The following is a 15,683-nucleotide window of genomic DNA, read 5'->3' as shown; positions in this document are numbered from 1 at the left end:
AAGGAGTAGGTAAAAGTGGAGGTTTGGCTATGTTATGGGATGATGAGATAGGACTCAGAATTCACACTTACACAGACATATTAACATGCTTTTTTGGGATCTTGAAACAGGAAAAAAAATAATGAATGGAGTCTGTTGAGACATCTGAAATTGCAAAATAACAAGAGGTGGCTTTGTATAGGAGATTTCAATGAAAAAAGATATGGGAACCATCAATTTTACATACCTTGTGATGATACCAAAACACCCTAACCCACAGAACATTTCAGAGTATCAACCCATAAGTCTATGCACTATTTTATACAAGATCATCACAAAAGTGCTGGCTAATAGATTGAAGAAAATCCTTCCAGCAGTTATTTCACAAAACCAGTGTGCCTTTTCCCAGGGAGACTTATTTCTGACAACATCTTAGTTGCATATGAAACAATTCACACAATGAGAACAAAGATGCATGGACAAAAAGGATACATGGCATTAAAATTGAATATGAGCAAGGAATATGATAGGATAGAGTGGAGTTTTAAAAAAAAAAAAAAAATGTTGAAAATTGGATTTGATGAAAAGTGGACAGATCTGATTCAAAGGTGTATAAACTCCTCTTCATTCTCAGTTTTGCTCAACGGGGTTCCTCAAGAAGTGTTTAAACCTTCAAGGGGATTAAGATAAGGATGCCCTCTATCTTCTTTTCTTTTTATAATTTGTGCTGAAGCATTAACTGCACAACTTCAGAAAGCAGAAATGAAAGGCACAATTTCAAGTCCATTGGCTAGAGGGAAAGTAAAGATGAATCATGTATTCTTTGCAGATGATAGTCTGCTATTTTCTCAAGCCAATATGAAGGAGTAAATCAGATTCTATATGGATATGAGCAAGCATCTGGACAAAAACTCAATAGAGAGAATACAACTTTGTTTTTCAGCAAATATACCAAGCAACCATCAAGAAATTATATAAAACAAGTTGCTGGTTTAAAAGATTCATCCAACTTGGAGAAGTACCTGGGCCTGCCATCTCTCATAGGTAGGTCTAAGGTAAGAGAATTCCAAGGCATACTTGAAAGGGTTAGCAAAAGAATTGGAAAATGGAAAACAAAATTCCTCTTGGAGATAATGCTCAAGGCTGTCATTCAAGCAATTCCAACATATTGCATGAGCGTCTTTCTATTACCTAAGCTTCTTTGTAATGAGCTCAATTCTTTGATGTCAAATTTCTGGTAAGGTTCTCAAGATAAAGTTGCTCAAGTACACTGGAAAAATTGGGAGAGTCAAGTTTAAGCAAAAGGGAAGGTAGGCTTGGCTTTAGAGACTTATGTTTTTCAACTTAGCACCCTTGGCTAAACAAGTATGGAGGATGCTCACAAAGGAAACATCACTCGCAACCAGAATACTAAAAGCTATTTACTATCCTCACACTTCTATTTTACAGTCTAAAATTCATTCAAGACCTTTTTTTGCATGGAAGAGTATAGGTGCAGCAATTCCTATTGTCAAGGAAGGATATATATGGGTGGTTGGGGATGGAAAGAGCATCAAAGTGTGGAAAGGCAAGTGGATTAAAAGAAAGGGATCTAGCACAGTTCAATCACCGAGGAAAATTCTACCAGAAGATGCATTGGTTGCTGATTTAATTGATAGACAAGGAGGGTGGTGGAACATTCAGCTCTTAAAAGAGATTTTCATGGAAGGCAAGGTAGAGGAAATATTACAAATACCTGTTTCACAAACTGGTTTTCTAGATAGATTGGCTTGGAAAGGCATAACAGATAGATGTTTCTCTGTAAGAAGTGCTTATCACCTGCAAAAACAGAAACAAGGAACCAAACAAGGGGAATCATCAAACACAGGTGACAAGAGAGAATTGTGGAAGTGCATATGGAATATGCAAACCACTAATGCTGTCAAAGTATTCATATGGTGTGCATGCAAGGATGCCTTATCCACCAAACAGAATTTATGCAAAAGGAGAATAACCACATATCCCTTATGTCCTATTTGTGTTAACTCCCAAGAAACACCAGGACACATTCTATGGTCATGCCCCTCTGCACAAGATGTTTGTCTGTTGGGAAACAGGAAAATGCAAAAAGCTCCAAATATAGAAGAGGAGTTTGGGAATATCTTTATGCAAGTGCATAACAAAATTGGGCTTGAAGAGATAAGTCTTCTTGTAGAAACAGCTAGGTCTATATGGATCAGAAGAAATAAGTGGATATTCGAATATACCTTTTTACATCCATCAATTCTATTCAATAAATCCTTACTAGCACATGAAGAGTTTACTAAAGCTCACAACCAAATCAAAAGCTTAAGCAGGATCCAACACTAGCAGACAAGTTTACAGTGGCAACCTCCACCAACAGACTGGTTAAAAATGAATTGGGATGTGGCAATAAGGTAGGCATAGCAAAAGATAGGTGTAGGAGTGGTATTAAGGGACCAAGAGGGGGAAGTTTTGGCAACTTTAATGCAACCTGTGACATTTTGTTTGCAACCTGATATTGCAGAGGCTCAGGGCTTGGTTACAGCAGCAGGTTGGTGTAAAGCTATGGGTCTGCAACATGTAGTTTTTGGAGGGGACTCGAGGCAAGTGGTAAATGCAGTAAAGAATGACAAAGATCAACATGGTATCCTAAGTTGCTTGGTGAGAGATGCAAAATCCATCTTAGCTGATATGACATCAAACAAACCAAGAGGGAAGGAAATAAAGGTGGCACATCAATTGGCTCAACAAGCAACTTCATTATCTACTGGAATTATAGACTTAGACAATGTAATACCAAGTATATTGCCTCTTGTAATGGCTGAAAGCCAGATAATAGTTTGATGAAATGCAGTTGAATGGTTTTATTAAAAAAAAAAAAAAAAAGGTTATAGAAACATCCCAGATGTGTCCATCATTATCCATTTTCTTTCTCAAAGTCAAAACTATACAGCTGGGACCAAAGTGTGGCGTTCTAGCTACTCTTCTTTTCAAAAGTTACTAGACTACTTAAAAATATGGACTAACTGGCTTACATCTCTAGTTCTAAGAGTGTTCTGGATTGAAACTTTAAATATATCCAAAGATGGTCTCTTACATTGACAAATATATATATTTATATACTTATCCATTTTTTTGGAAAATAAATGATAAAAATGCATGGGTTTGGCCCGTTATAATGAAGGGTATTTGTGATCTAAACTTTAATACGTAATTTTAGATCAAGTTTGAAAAAAAAAATTGAATTGTTTATTAGTATTATTTTATTTTGGAAATACTCCTCTGTCAACTTTTTGGATTTGTTTTTATAACAAATTAGCCCTTAGGTCTTGTTCACTTTTACAAAACTTGTTATCTCGTCTAATCATTACAATTTTTTCAAATTTCCATACAAAATAAAATAAACAATTCTACTTTTTCAAATTTCAAAACAAAAATAATATTTAAAAATATATATATTCTAATATTATTTTATTCAACTTTCTACTTTTATCTCAACTAATACTTGGAAACAAACAAGGTCTTAAAGTAGCCCCCCAAAAATAAAATAAAAAAATAGTCTATAAAGTAACAGATAACCTTCTCTTATAAATTGGTTTATAATACCCATATATACTAAGCGTAAGTATAAGTGATATATGAGATCTTATGTTTAGAATGAATAGTTTCTTTTTTTTTTTATTTTTAATAACAATTCTAGTGGGATATTATGCATGTCATGATCATGTTTAATTCTACATTTTATAGTCATTTTATGTAAGATATGTAAGCTTTTATTATACAAGTATAAGATAAAGATCAGATTAAATAAGACGATCATTCAGATACATGATACTGATGCAGTCAAGGTAGATGTGTAAGCCATGGATTCAAGCATGGTCTACCACAATATATTATTATTAGATCAGTTCAGTAGTTGTTCTCCATGTAGTCATAGGATGGGGGACCAGTGTACAATTTCGCACACAAGGTTAAGTGTATTGGCCAATCAGATGATTCAGATAAATTAAATAAGTCGAGATACAAGATTCAGGCATAGATGATTTGCAAAGAGCTTTTAAGTTACGTTTTTTTCTTTTTATATTGCAAGTTTGAAAAAATTTAGTAGGTGCTCCAACTTACGTTCTTTCATGAGTTTAGTATTTTGAACGATTTTATATAGTATAAGAAATTTTTGTACTTGGCACTTCTTTTAGAATAAAATAAAATATTTTTAAGTCAAGCTCGGTAGTAGCATTCTGGCTCTCTAGATTTCTAAAAATGACGTCATTCTTAATCATGGGGAAGCAAGGTGTTACAATTGATATCAGAGTACCTGTTGAAAGATTCTACAAACTTTTCAAAAGGAAAGAGAAGAAACAAAATTTCAAAGAAATAAACCTTTCAAGGAAAGAAAAACAAAAAAAAAACAAAAAATGAAGAAAAAGAAAAATCTTAGGCCAAACTATTAATTTTTTATTGTTTTAATAAAAATGAGGAATAATAAATTTTTAGATACATGCTTGTGAGATGCTCATATATAATACATGAAAGGGTGTTAACGCATCTGGTATGGAAGTTTCTAAAAGTGAGGTTAGCAAGCTTTTGCTTTTAAAATTGTCGATTGTGCATCTTGTTCATAAAAGGATAGTATTATATTTTGTGGAGTTTTATCTTAGAAAATTAAAAAGGAATTTAATATATTTTGAATTTATGACGTAGACTTAGGTACAGTGTATGGTATTTCATGACGATTGGTGGTAATATTTCATGTTCTATTGGTAATTCGATTTTATCGTTAAGTACTAATTATAAAATTTAGGATCCAAACCCTCGACAGTTTTAGGTTACTATTTATTGAGGTTAGTATTTGTGTGAGAGTTTTACTGTTATTTTATGTGGAGAGTTTTATTTATTATTTTATGCGGCTATTTTTATTTACTATTTTGTGGAGTTAAGATAATAATTGGTTGGGTGAAAGTATTACTAGGCCTTGAATTAAACCCATGTCAAGCCTAAGTACACCAAGTACACCGATATGTACGCATAAAGGATTAGGAAAGAGAATATGCGAAGTTTAAAAACAAATATAGAACGATGAACAGGATGTGATGGATAAATATATAACAGCATTGTTAATAGATTATGTATATATTAAGGACAATTTTGATAAATGTAAGATGAATTTAGATTTTGACTATTCCATTTACATAAGTATCTACATTAGATCGAATAACTATTTTTTTATTATATAACAATAAAATAATACAAAATAAATTTAACTTTAACTATTCATATCAAATCTCTACATTAGATTATCTATTTATTTATTATATAGTAATGAGTAATTAATAATTTAAAATTTATTTAATTTTTAATTTTTAATTTATTTTATTTTCTCATATTTTAATTATTAATTATGAATTTATTTTATTTTGTCATATTTTGCTATTTAATTTAAAGAAACTTAAGGAAGTTCGTAGATGTAGATGGAGAGAAGAGAGAGTATTACATAAAAAATAAAAAAATAAATATTTAATGTGTTTTAATTTTAAAATTACTTTAACTAAAAGATACTGTAGCTACTATTTGTCTAATCCAGTGTAGGTAATTTTATTGTCCTAGTAGCTAAAAAGTAACATTTTTAAATTTAGATAACCCGGTGAGAGTGCTCTAAAGCTGTTTGAGGTATTAGCAAATTTTGAAGACAGAATTTTACAAGAGAGAGAGTTTGTTAACACTTGGTACAATATTTCTAACGGCATAATAGGAATGATTTTATTAGGTCGAAAAATAGGACTTGAAAGTAATTTTTTTCTATTTATTTATTTTAATTAATTTTGATATCATCATACACATTGTTTAATTCATAATAGTATTATTATTTATTCAAGGGATAAACGAAATTAAATCTCCAGTTATGAATTTTCCTCATTTTAAATCATCAATTTAGATTTTACTAAATTTTGAATCCAAAGTTATTGATTGAGTTTTCCTTAAAATTTATTATTGTTATAAACCGACTTATATGACAACTTTTAGTTATCAATTATAACTGCTTTTAGCCGTCAATTATGACCGCCCTTAACCGTCAATTATGACATTCCTTAGCCGTCAATTATGACTTAAACTATACATAAACTGTATTTGTACTCCTATATATATGGATATCATTCACTTGTATAAGTTTAAGGTTTTCATTATTAAATTACAACTCTTTCTCTTGCAATATCATTTTTCTTTTAGTTTTATAATACGTTATCAGCACGAGACTCTGTTGATTCTGAAGCTAGTGGTCTTCTACTTCAAGTAAGTTTTTCAATATATTATTTGTAGTCCTCAAAGTGAATATTAAAAATTATATTGCTTATTATTGCTTGATAAAATTCTACGTTTATTCCCACAGTTTACATTTCAGTTATATTTATAGTGAATTAATATTCTCATAATTTATTTTTCAGTTATATCTGTGGGGAATATTATCTATGGTAAATTAAAATTTTCATAATTTGTATTTCAATTATATCTGTGGTCAATTTTTATTCACATAGTTTATATACAAGTGCTATTTATTTTTTATACTTGTTATGAATTATTGATGATAAGATTCATCTTGGAATAGAAATGGAGCATCCCTGAAAAATCACCCTAAACCATTAATTTTATTGAGTACCTCATAATAAAAGATATATTGATTTTGTGAGATAGTTTAAAGGAGTAATACGTGTACTAAAAGATCGAGATCCTCCCAAAAGCTCGTTATGATTAATGCACCTGAAGTTGCATAATTGAAATTCTGTAGAGAAAAGTCACCAAAGAATATCTGTTTAAAATGAATACCTCGAATGTGCTCCTGAAGTAGCAATATCGAGTGCGAAAATTCACAAGATATTCTAAACTTATATCTTGTCTTCTAATGGCTACGCAAAATAATGAACTTTTGTTAAGAAACCATCAGTCACATCCTATTAGTTCTGCATCATCCCTTGAAGTGAATGGTATTGGATTTATATCATTCCCAAAAGCAAATGGTGCATTTTTCTCAAAGAAATCAAGAGCTTGGACGTAGTAATGAATATCTTTATAATACTTCTATAATTTCAGGCCAAAAGTCGTATTAGAAAAACTATCAGCTTTTTCTTTGAAATGATATTATACAACTATTGAATTAAATATTATAATGCATCAAAAGTGATATGATTCAAAATATTTATATATTTTTCATGATTAACTTGATCATGTCAAATCAATTACGATAAGTTGAATAATTTTTATATGGACGTCTATAAAAGAACCAGAAAATTCTTTTATTATAAAGTCTTCCCACTATGACCAGAAACAAAATTTTGTTTAAAGCAAATAAAATGAAATAATTTGACATTATCTTGATTATCATAGGTGAATTAGAAGCTCAGATGATAATTAATTTATAGATGCAATAAAATAAAAAGGTTTCATATTTTAGCTGCTAAAATCCCAGTGAAGATTGAAGTCCTCATAGGATAATTAAGAAATTTAACAGTTTAATGAACATTAAGACGTGTCTAAACGTGTGGGAGACCTATTGATACAAAAGATAAATCATCTTGAAAGAGAAAATCACAAAGAAAAGAAATTGGTGCTCCTGAAGAAACCGTACCAACAAAACAAGCAATAAGATCCATCCAAACTTTCTATATAAAATTCTCTCATAATAAAAGCTCTTGAAAAGTATAATCCTCCTTAAGAGTATCTCCTGAAAAGTAATCCTCTTGAAGAGAAAACTACTGAAGAGTACCTCCTGTAGAGGTTTTTCATGAAATGTCTTTCCTTAAAGAGGGTCAGGTAACTAAAAATAACAAGATTTCGATACATTTCATGAGTATTAGAGAAATTCTAGATAGAAATAAAACCGTTGTCGACAACATATTTTCATATAATATGGCACTTGATATTACCAAAAGTAATGAAAAAAGTGAGCTAAGAACCGTCAAAAAATACCGACGTAAAAATATTGGCCAAAATAGAAAGAAACAATTCCTACAAAATTGATATCACTAGTAAAATGTAATACATATGGGCTTGTAGTCTAAACACCTAAGAGGTGATGCTTGTTGAATATCAGTAGGTATTTGAATAAAAGAAGTGAAAATATGATATATATAAATCACGAGTCGGTTTTTCGCAGAAATAATATTGATATGCTTTCGAAGTAGATAAAATTATATTGAGATTTTTATTAGCTTGATAGTTACCGAGAGTTTGGGTATGCATGATTAACTGCATATTTACATGGATCACTAGATATGAAATGCATGAAGTATATAGTCCTGAAGTACTTATTCTATCAAGTTTAAAAAATCCTTATATGATCTAAAACAATTCAAATGCATGTGGAACAAGCTATTTTTTATATATTTTCAATATCTAAATTAGATTTTATTGCAGTTTATATATATGATTTAAATGTCATTGAGGCTCCAGAAGAGCTCATGAAAACTACACATATTTGAAATATAAATCAGAAACTATTTCAATTTTAAGGGAGAGATGAATGAAATTATTAGTTTTGAAATACCAATTCTTAAATGCAATTAATATTTTATATTCATATTACAGTTTTGGAAGAAATGTGCATGATTAAATGATAAATAAAATTGAGCACACAGAACATCTACTAGAAGATAGAAATATAACGTGAATATTTATGAAATATTATTTTATTATCTCGATACAAAATTATAGAAATTTGAGGTTCTTCGCCTCATTCTTTAAATGATCTTGCTCTTCATAAATTTGCATGTCATCCCTGTCTAAAGGAGTAGGCAATCGAAAAGAAGAGTCAAATAAGGATTCTAAATTTATATTCTCTTGCTTTATTGCTCATACCTTCATGTTGGATCCCAGAAGAAATCGCTGAAAGATAGAAATTTTCTCATTGAGTTTGTCAACCTCACAAATTTTTTATTGTAGTCGCTGAGAAAATGCAATAATAGTTGATGAGTATTGGGTACTGAGACTCACAAGCTCGTAGATAGCATCATCATCTGACATATTAGTCAGATTATTTTTATATTGTATTATAGCATCTATGGTAGAAGCAGAAACAACTTGTGAACAAGGTATAGTATACCTCATATATTGGTCACGAGAAGATTGCTGGATCATTGCAAAGTAAGAATACAGACTAATTACAGAAAAGTGAAGAAGATGAGATGCAAATGAAGATGAGCTGAATATTTCTTTTATAGAGAAAATTATGAAAGCAATACAAAATTATATATATTGATAAAGGATACGCTAAATTCACTAGCGTATATCTTGGTAATATATTGATAAAGGATACGCTAAATTCACTATTAATCAAAGAAAAGCAATTCCAAAATTCACTAGCTCCTCAGCAATTCATCACTGAATGCATAGGCGAAGGGCACAAAAATCCATGGTCATGGCTTTCTTGACTCAGCATCTCCCCTTTATCAGCAAATTATCACATACCGCACCGTTGAGCTCAATCTAGAACAAGAATATTACCAAGATAATGGTTTAAATGGTGACACCAAAGATATCGGTTCTTTTCTTCTCCTTTGAAATTGCCTTTGACATTGATTGAGTTGTTCTTCTCGGATGTGTTACCATGGGAGGCTCTCCACAAGCTTTGAGAGGATAGTATGAAGCATCTGATATTAACTTCTTGCTCCACACGAAAGGTGCAGTAATTATGCCTCAGTTGTTTATGGAAATGTCAATTAAGAGTGATGTGATTTTGGTGTTGGATGTTTGGTGTTTTCGTACCCTGGCTCATTAAGAGAATGAGACTTTATTGGTTTGGGTTAATAATGAATCTGGGAAATTTAGGACTGGAGACACATAATTGAGATCACACCCTGTTATTGTCCAAGGTCTTTTTGGTTTTAACTTGGTTGATGTTGCTACTAGAGGTTGGCAACCTACTACAGTAACAGGAGAAAAGGATGGACATGGGAGGCTAGGATTTGTCGTTAAGGAGCAATAAAAGGGGGCACTCATTGCAGCTGTGGCCTTTCTATAATGCTAGCTTGGATAGGAGCTTGTATTCATGTAATATTATGGTGAGGGGTTACGTAGAGAGAGGAAAACCGTAGAAACAAGCAGGACACATGAGATTTACAAATAAACGTAAAACCATCCCAGGCATCAAACCCAAACACAAAACCAAGACAAAACACACAAAGAAAACTAAACTAAACATGCCAAAATAAGATAAAACAATCTAAACATTACTAGTAAACAAAACAGAGCCAACACCACCATTAAACTCTAACTTGAGGTAGTCCAACCTTATCCACTGAAGGATCCCCTTCAAAATACGTGACAAAGAATCAAATTTAACAAAAATTCTGTTGAACCCTTTCTCTCCCCAACGAGAGAGGAAATCTGCTGCTTTGTTTCCCTCTCGAAATTGATGCTCACTAGTGAAATTCACATTCCTTAGAAGTAGTAAAATATCCTCCAAAAAATCTCATAAGTACCAAGCCGTGCACTTACGACTAGCCAATCAGTTAACCACCAACATGGAATCATTTTTTATACAAATCTGATTGAAACCCATCTCTTTGCATGATCTGATACCAAAGATTAACGCCCTCAGTTCGGCCTCATTATTCGTTCTGTTAACAAAGTAGGAGGAGAAAGCACCTTTAAAATTTTCCCAATGGTCTCAAATGATGCCTCCTCCACCACATGTGCCCGAGTTACCCTGGAAACTCCCATCTACATTCAGTTTAATCCACCCATCAACAAGTTTCCTCCAAGCAATAAGCTTTGGATTATTCGTTGCACGATCAACAGAAGGGACATCAAGTGCACGAAGAACCCCCTCATTTCGTGTAGAGAGTTGCCAATGTGTTACCAAAAGAAAAGAAATGTTTCAAATCCTCACCTTAACTACTAACCAAACTGCCACCGCAAATTCATGGTGGTTCTCCATTTGGGCCTTACAGTGTTGCATCCATAGATGTCATGTGATGATAGAAGGAAAGAGGCCAAGTAGAGTATCTCTGTGACTCGATTTCCTAGCCAGGCTAAACCAATGTGTCACTGTCACCCATCATGAAAGCTCACCAAACTGTAGAATACCCAGCGCTATAGCAACCATTTTCCAGACTTCAAACGAAACACACCCAACACACAGCACATGATCTAATGTTTCAGCTTTACCCTATGCACAACAATCGCAACGATCGAGGGGCTAATGGAATACCCAGTGACTCCACTCGAGAGTCAACAGCCAAACAATTAAATTTGGCTTTCCACATACATACTACCATCTTTTTCAAAAGGAAATGATGCTAGATCCAATCCATACCCCTTTGATCGATCCCTTTTATACGAATAATATCCTAAGCCATGGCCGATGTAAAGCGTCCATCCCCTACCGGTTTCCAGATTATAATATCCTTACCATCTCTGCCTGCCACAATTTCAAGCATAATCTCTCTAGCCTTTTCTATGCCAACCAGTTGAGCAAGGTGGTTTTCAACCCAGGCACCATCCACCCAAACATCTTGTATTCTAAGATCAGTCAGCTCAGCATTCCCATTGACACAAGGTGGCCCACTTGCCAACCAACAATCAAAGCAAAATGAAGACCCCTTTTCTCCCACCTTCACTTTTATAGTTTCAGCCACATTAGGGTGGACAGTCATGATCGATTTCCAAAATCGGAATGCAATACAACGCACTTTCAAATTTAAAATGTGACTCTGCTTCACTTATTTAGCTTGAAAGAAATGGGTCCATAGATTGTCTATTGATAATAATCTCCATGCAAATTTCATATGTAGAGACCTTTGTACCTCATGAAAATTCCTTAGGCCGATACCCCCTTCCTTGACTATTTTGAACATTTTATCCCAAGCACATCATTTCATCCTTAGTTTCCCATTAATCTCACCCCAAAAAAATGTAGACAATATCGAATTGATTGTTTTGAACACCTTTAGTGGAACGTTCAAAACTACCAAAAGATGGGTTGCCATACAAGAAAGAACATGCTTAAGAAGCGTGAGTCTACCACCTTGTGAAAGAAGCTTCAGTTTCCACCCCACCACTTTGTTCCTAATTTTCTCAATGAGTGGTTTTAAACCTCTGGATGTGAGCCAACTGGAGACTAAAGGGACTCCCAAGTAAGTGATAGGAAGCTTACCTTCAACAAAGCTAGTTAAACGCATCAAATTTCAATGCCGAGAAGAGGAAATGGATTTTGAAAATAACAAAGCTGATTTCTCCATGTTAATAAATTGGCCGGAACATCTTGTATAAACCTCCAGCATTTTAATCAACCTATGTATTGAGCACTTTCCCCCATTCACAAAAACTAAGAGATCATAAGCATAGAGTAAATGGGAGACTAATGATGCACCCACGAGATGAGAAAAACAACCAATACGACCCTCCTCAAAATTCTTATGGAGTAATTTGGACAAACCTCCTCCATTATAATAAACAAATAAGGCGAGAGAGGTTCACCTTGTTGAAGTCCTTGGGCTGGTTGGAAAAAACCCTTAATAGTCTCATTCATCATAATGGAGAACCATGGAGACTGAACACAATGCCTCACTAACTTGCAAAAAAGAGCCAAGAAACCAAAACACTCTAGCACCTTTAACAAGAAAGACCAATCCACATGATCGTAGGATTTGGCCATATCAACCTGAACCGTAATATTACCACCCTTCATCTTCTTGTTCAAAGAATGAACCATTTCTTGTACTAAAGTAATATTCTCAAATATACTACGGCCCAAAATAAAAGCTCATGAGAAATCAATTGAGGTAAAAGATGAGTCATATGTTGCACAAGCATCTTAGAAAATTTTTTATAAGCAACCGAACAAAGACTGATAAGGCTAAATTTGTCAAAACTCTTGGGATCCTCCACCTTCGGGATCAAGACAATATAAGAGGCAATACATAAACGAGATAAAGGAGAACTTGAAAAGAAATATTGTGCTACCACGGCCACATCATCTTTAATAATGTCCCAACAATTTAGATAGAAACTATTGAGGATGCCTTTCTTTTATTTTTTGTGCATGAATCTCTTGAGCCATGTTGAAGGGACTCATTTCATGGAGTTGGAAAAAGTTGCTTTAGGATTAAGGCAAAACCAAGAACAACAAGAAAAGAGCATTGAAGATCAACAGGGAGCATTGGAGATTCTAAATTCAAAGATGGATGTACAACTAGAGGCTGTGAATGAGGGAAGCATTGGGTTTCAAAATGGTAATGTCAAACATGAAGAAGGGTTTAATTCTAAGCATTCTGGAGTGTCAACAGGTATGCAATTGTGTTTTATCAAGTTAGATTTTCCAAGATTTGATGGAAAAAATCCAACTGGGTGGATTTATAAGGCAAATCACTAATTTTCCTTACACCCCATACCAAATGGGCAAAAGATCTTGATGTCCTCATTCTATATGGAGGGCAATGCATTGATATGGTTCCAAGATGCTAAGGAAACTAAAATTTTAGTACCTAGAGTTCTTTTGTAGATGCTTATGATGATCCCATGGAAGCACTTACAAGATTGAAACATAATTCTACAATAGCAACCTATAAGACTCAGTTTGAAGTGATCTCCAACAGATTGAAAAGGTTATCCAAGAATTACAAATTAAGTTACTTTTTAAGTGGATTGAAAGACGAGACTAGATTGCCAGTGAGCATGTTACACCTCATAACCCTGATTCTCCTTTTCGATTGGCTAAATTCAAATAGGAGTACATCTTTAGCACTCAAGGTGGTAGTAAGGTAGGGGGTTATCAAGCTCCTTATGTGTCAATCCTAGTGGGGGGAATTTGACAGCTAATAATTCTTTGAGGAATGAGGGTTGTTTTGGTAGAAAAAGTAATAACTTCAAGGCTTCTCTTCCTGTGCAAAAAGTAAGTCCAGCTGAGATGAAGGAGATAAGAGAAAAAGGCTTGTGTTATTTTTGTGATAAGAAATGGAATCCAAGCCACAAGTGCAAGAAAGCTAGAATCTTTCTTATGGAGGGAATGGAGTTGTTTTAAGGAGATGATGTTGAGGATTGTGAAGTAGTAGATAGATTGACAGAATTGTAGCTGTGACTATGGTGAGTAAAATCTTTTAGATATCAGTACATGCCTATGGAGGTTCTTTAAGTCCAAGAACCATGAGGATTAATGGTAGGGTTCAAAACTATTCAATAGCAATTCTTGTGGACACAGATAGCACACATAATTTTCTTGATCCCACGGTATCTACAAGAGCATATTGACTTTAGAGTGACAAATGGAGAGAGAATAAGAGTGAAGGAATGATTCAGATTTCTTAGTTTCAAGTTCAAGGTAATCAATTTATCACTGATTTTTTTTTTTTTTAATTGCCACCAAGAGGTTGGTGCTGTTTTACAGGCCTTTAATGGCCTCACTATGACTTTTGAGCATAACAAGAAATATGTGACTATAAAGGGTATGAATCCTAGCAAGACTAAATTGATGGAGGATGTGCAAATATGCTAGTTGACTACCATTGAGAGAAAGGGGATGTTGTTATAGATTGTACAGCAGGAGCAAGCTAAACTATGGGGAAGATTGATTTGAATATAAAGGTTGTGTTGGTTAAATATAATGGGGTCTTTGAGGGACCTAAAGGGTTACCACCCAAGAGGAATAAAGATCACAAAATCAATATTAAAAAGGGTACATTGCCAGTATTTGTGAGACCATACATATATCCTTCTTTTTTTTCCCAAAAATCTAAGATTGAGAAAATAGTGAAGGAATTGCTGGATGTAGGAGTGATCAGAAGTAGGCAGTCTCCATTTTCCTAACTTGTACTCTTAGTGAGGAAAGCTAATGGGTCGTGGTATATTTGCATTGATTATAAGGCACTTAATAAGGAAACAATGAAGGATAAGTTTCCCATTCTAGTTATTGATGAATTGTTGGATGAGCTATATGGAGCAACAATTAGACCTTAGATCTAGATACCATCATATTCATGTAAGGGAAGCTAATATTGAGAAGACTGAATTTAGAACACACCAAGGCAATTATGAGTTTTTGGTTATGCCTTTTGGCTTAACTAATACTCTTGCCACTTTCCAAGCCTTGATGAATGAGGTATTTTAGCCCTTATTAAGAAAATGTGTTATAGTTTTCTTTGATAACATATTGATATATAGCAAGAGCAAGGAGAAACATTTACAACACTTATCATTGGTATTGAAGTTTCAGCAAAAAATACACAATTTGCTAAAAGAAGTAAATGTAAGTTTGGATGTGAAGAGATTGACTATCTACTTTGAGGAATGAGATGAGATAAAAATTTTGTGAATAGTAGTAAAATGATTTGTGAATAGTAATAAAATAGTTTAAGTTAAGTATTTATTGGATTTTGGAAATGAGAGAGAAATAGTTGAATAAAAAATATTATAAAATTAAAATATTATTAGAATATATTTTTTAATATAACTTTTATTATGAGATTTGAAAATTTTGAATTATTAGGCAATTACTAACCCAACTGTTTTAGTCTTGTCTACCTAATTTCTCTAGGCCCTTTTTTATCAAGTGCGATGAATTAGGAATGGGTATTGGGGCTGTGTTAATCCAAGATGGAAGGCTTTTGGTATACCTTAGTCAAGCATTGAAAGACAAGGCATTTTAGGGACTACTTTTGTTATTAAAAGTGACCAACATTGTTTAAAATTTTTGTTGGAGCGGAAGATAAGGACTC

The sequence above is a fragment of the Carya illinoinensis genome, chromosome 6 (genome assembly GCF_018687715.1).
Source record: "Carya illinoinensis cultivar Pawnee chromosome 6, C.illinoinensisPawnee_v1, whole genome shotgun sequence".
In the NCBI taxonomy this organism is placed as follows: domain Eukaryota; kingdom Viridiplantae; phylum Streptophyta; class Magnoliopsida; order Fagales; family Juglandaceae; genus Carya; species Carya illinoinensis.
The sequence above is the reverse complement of the archived record's forward strand: the minus strand, read 5'-3'. Positions refer to the sequence as shown.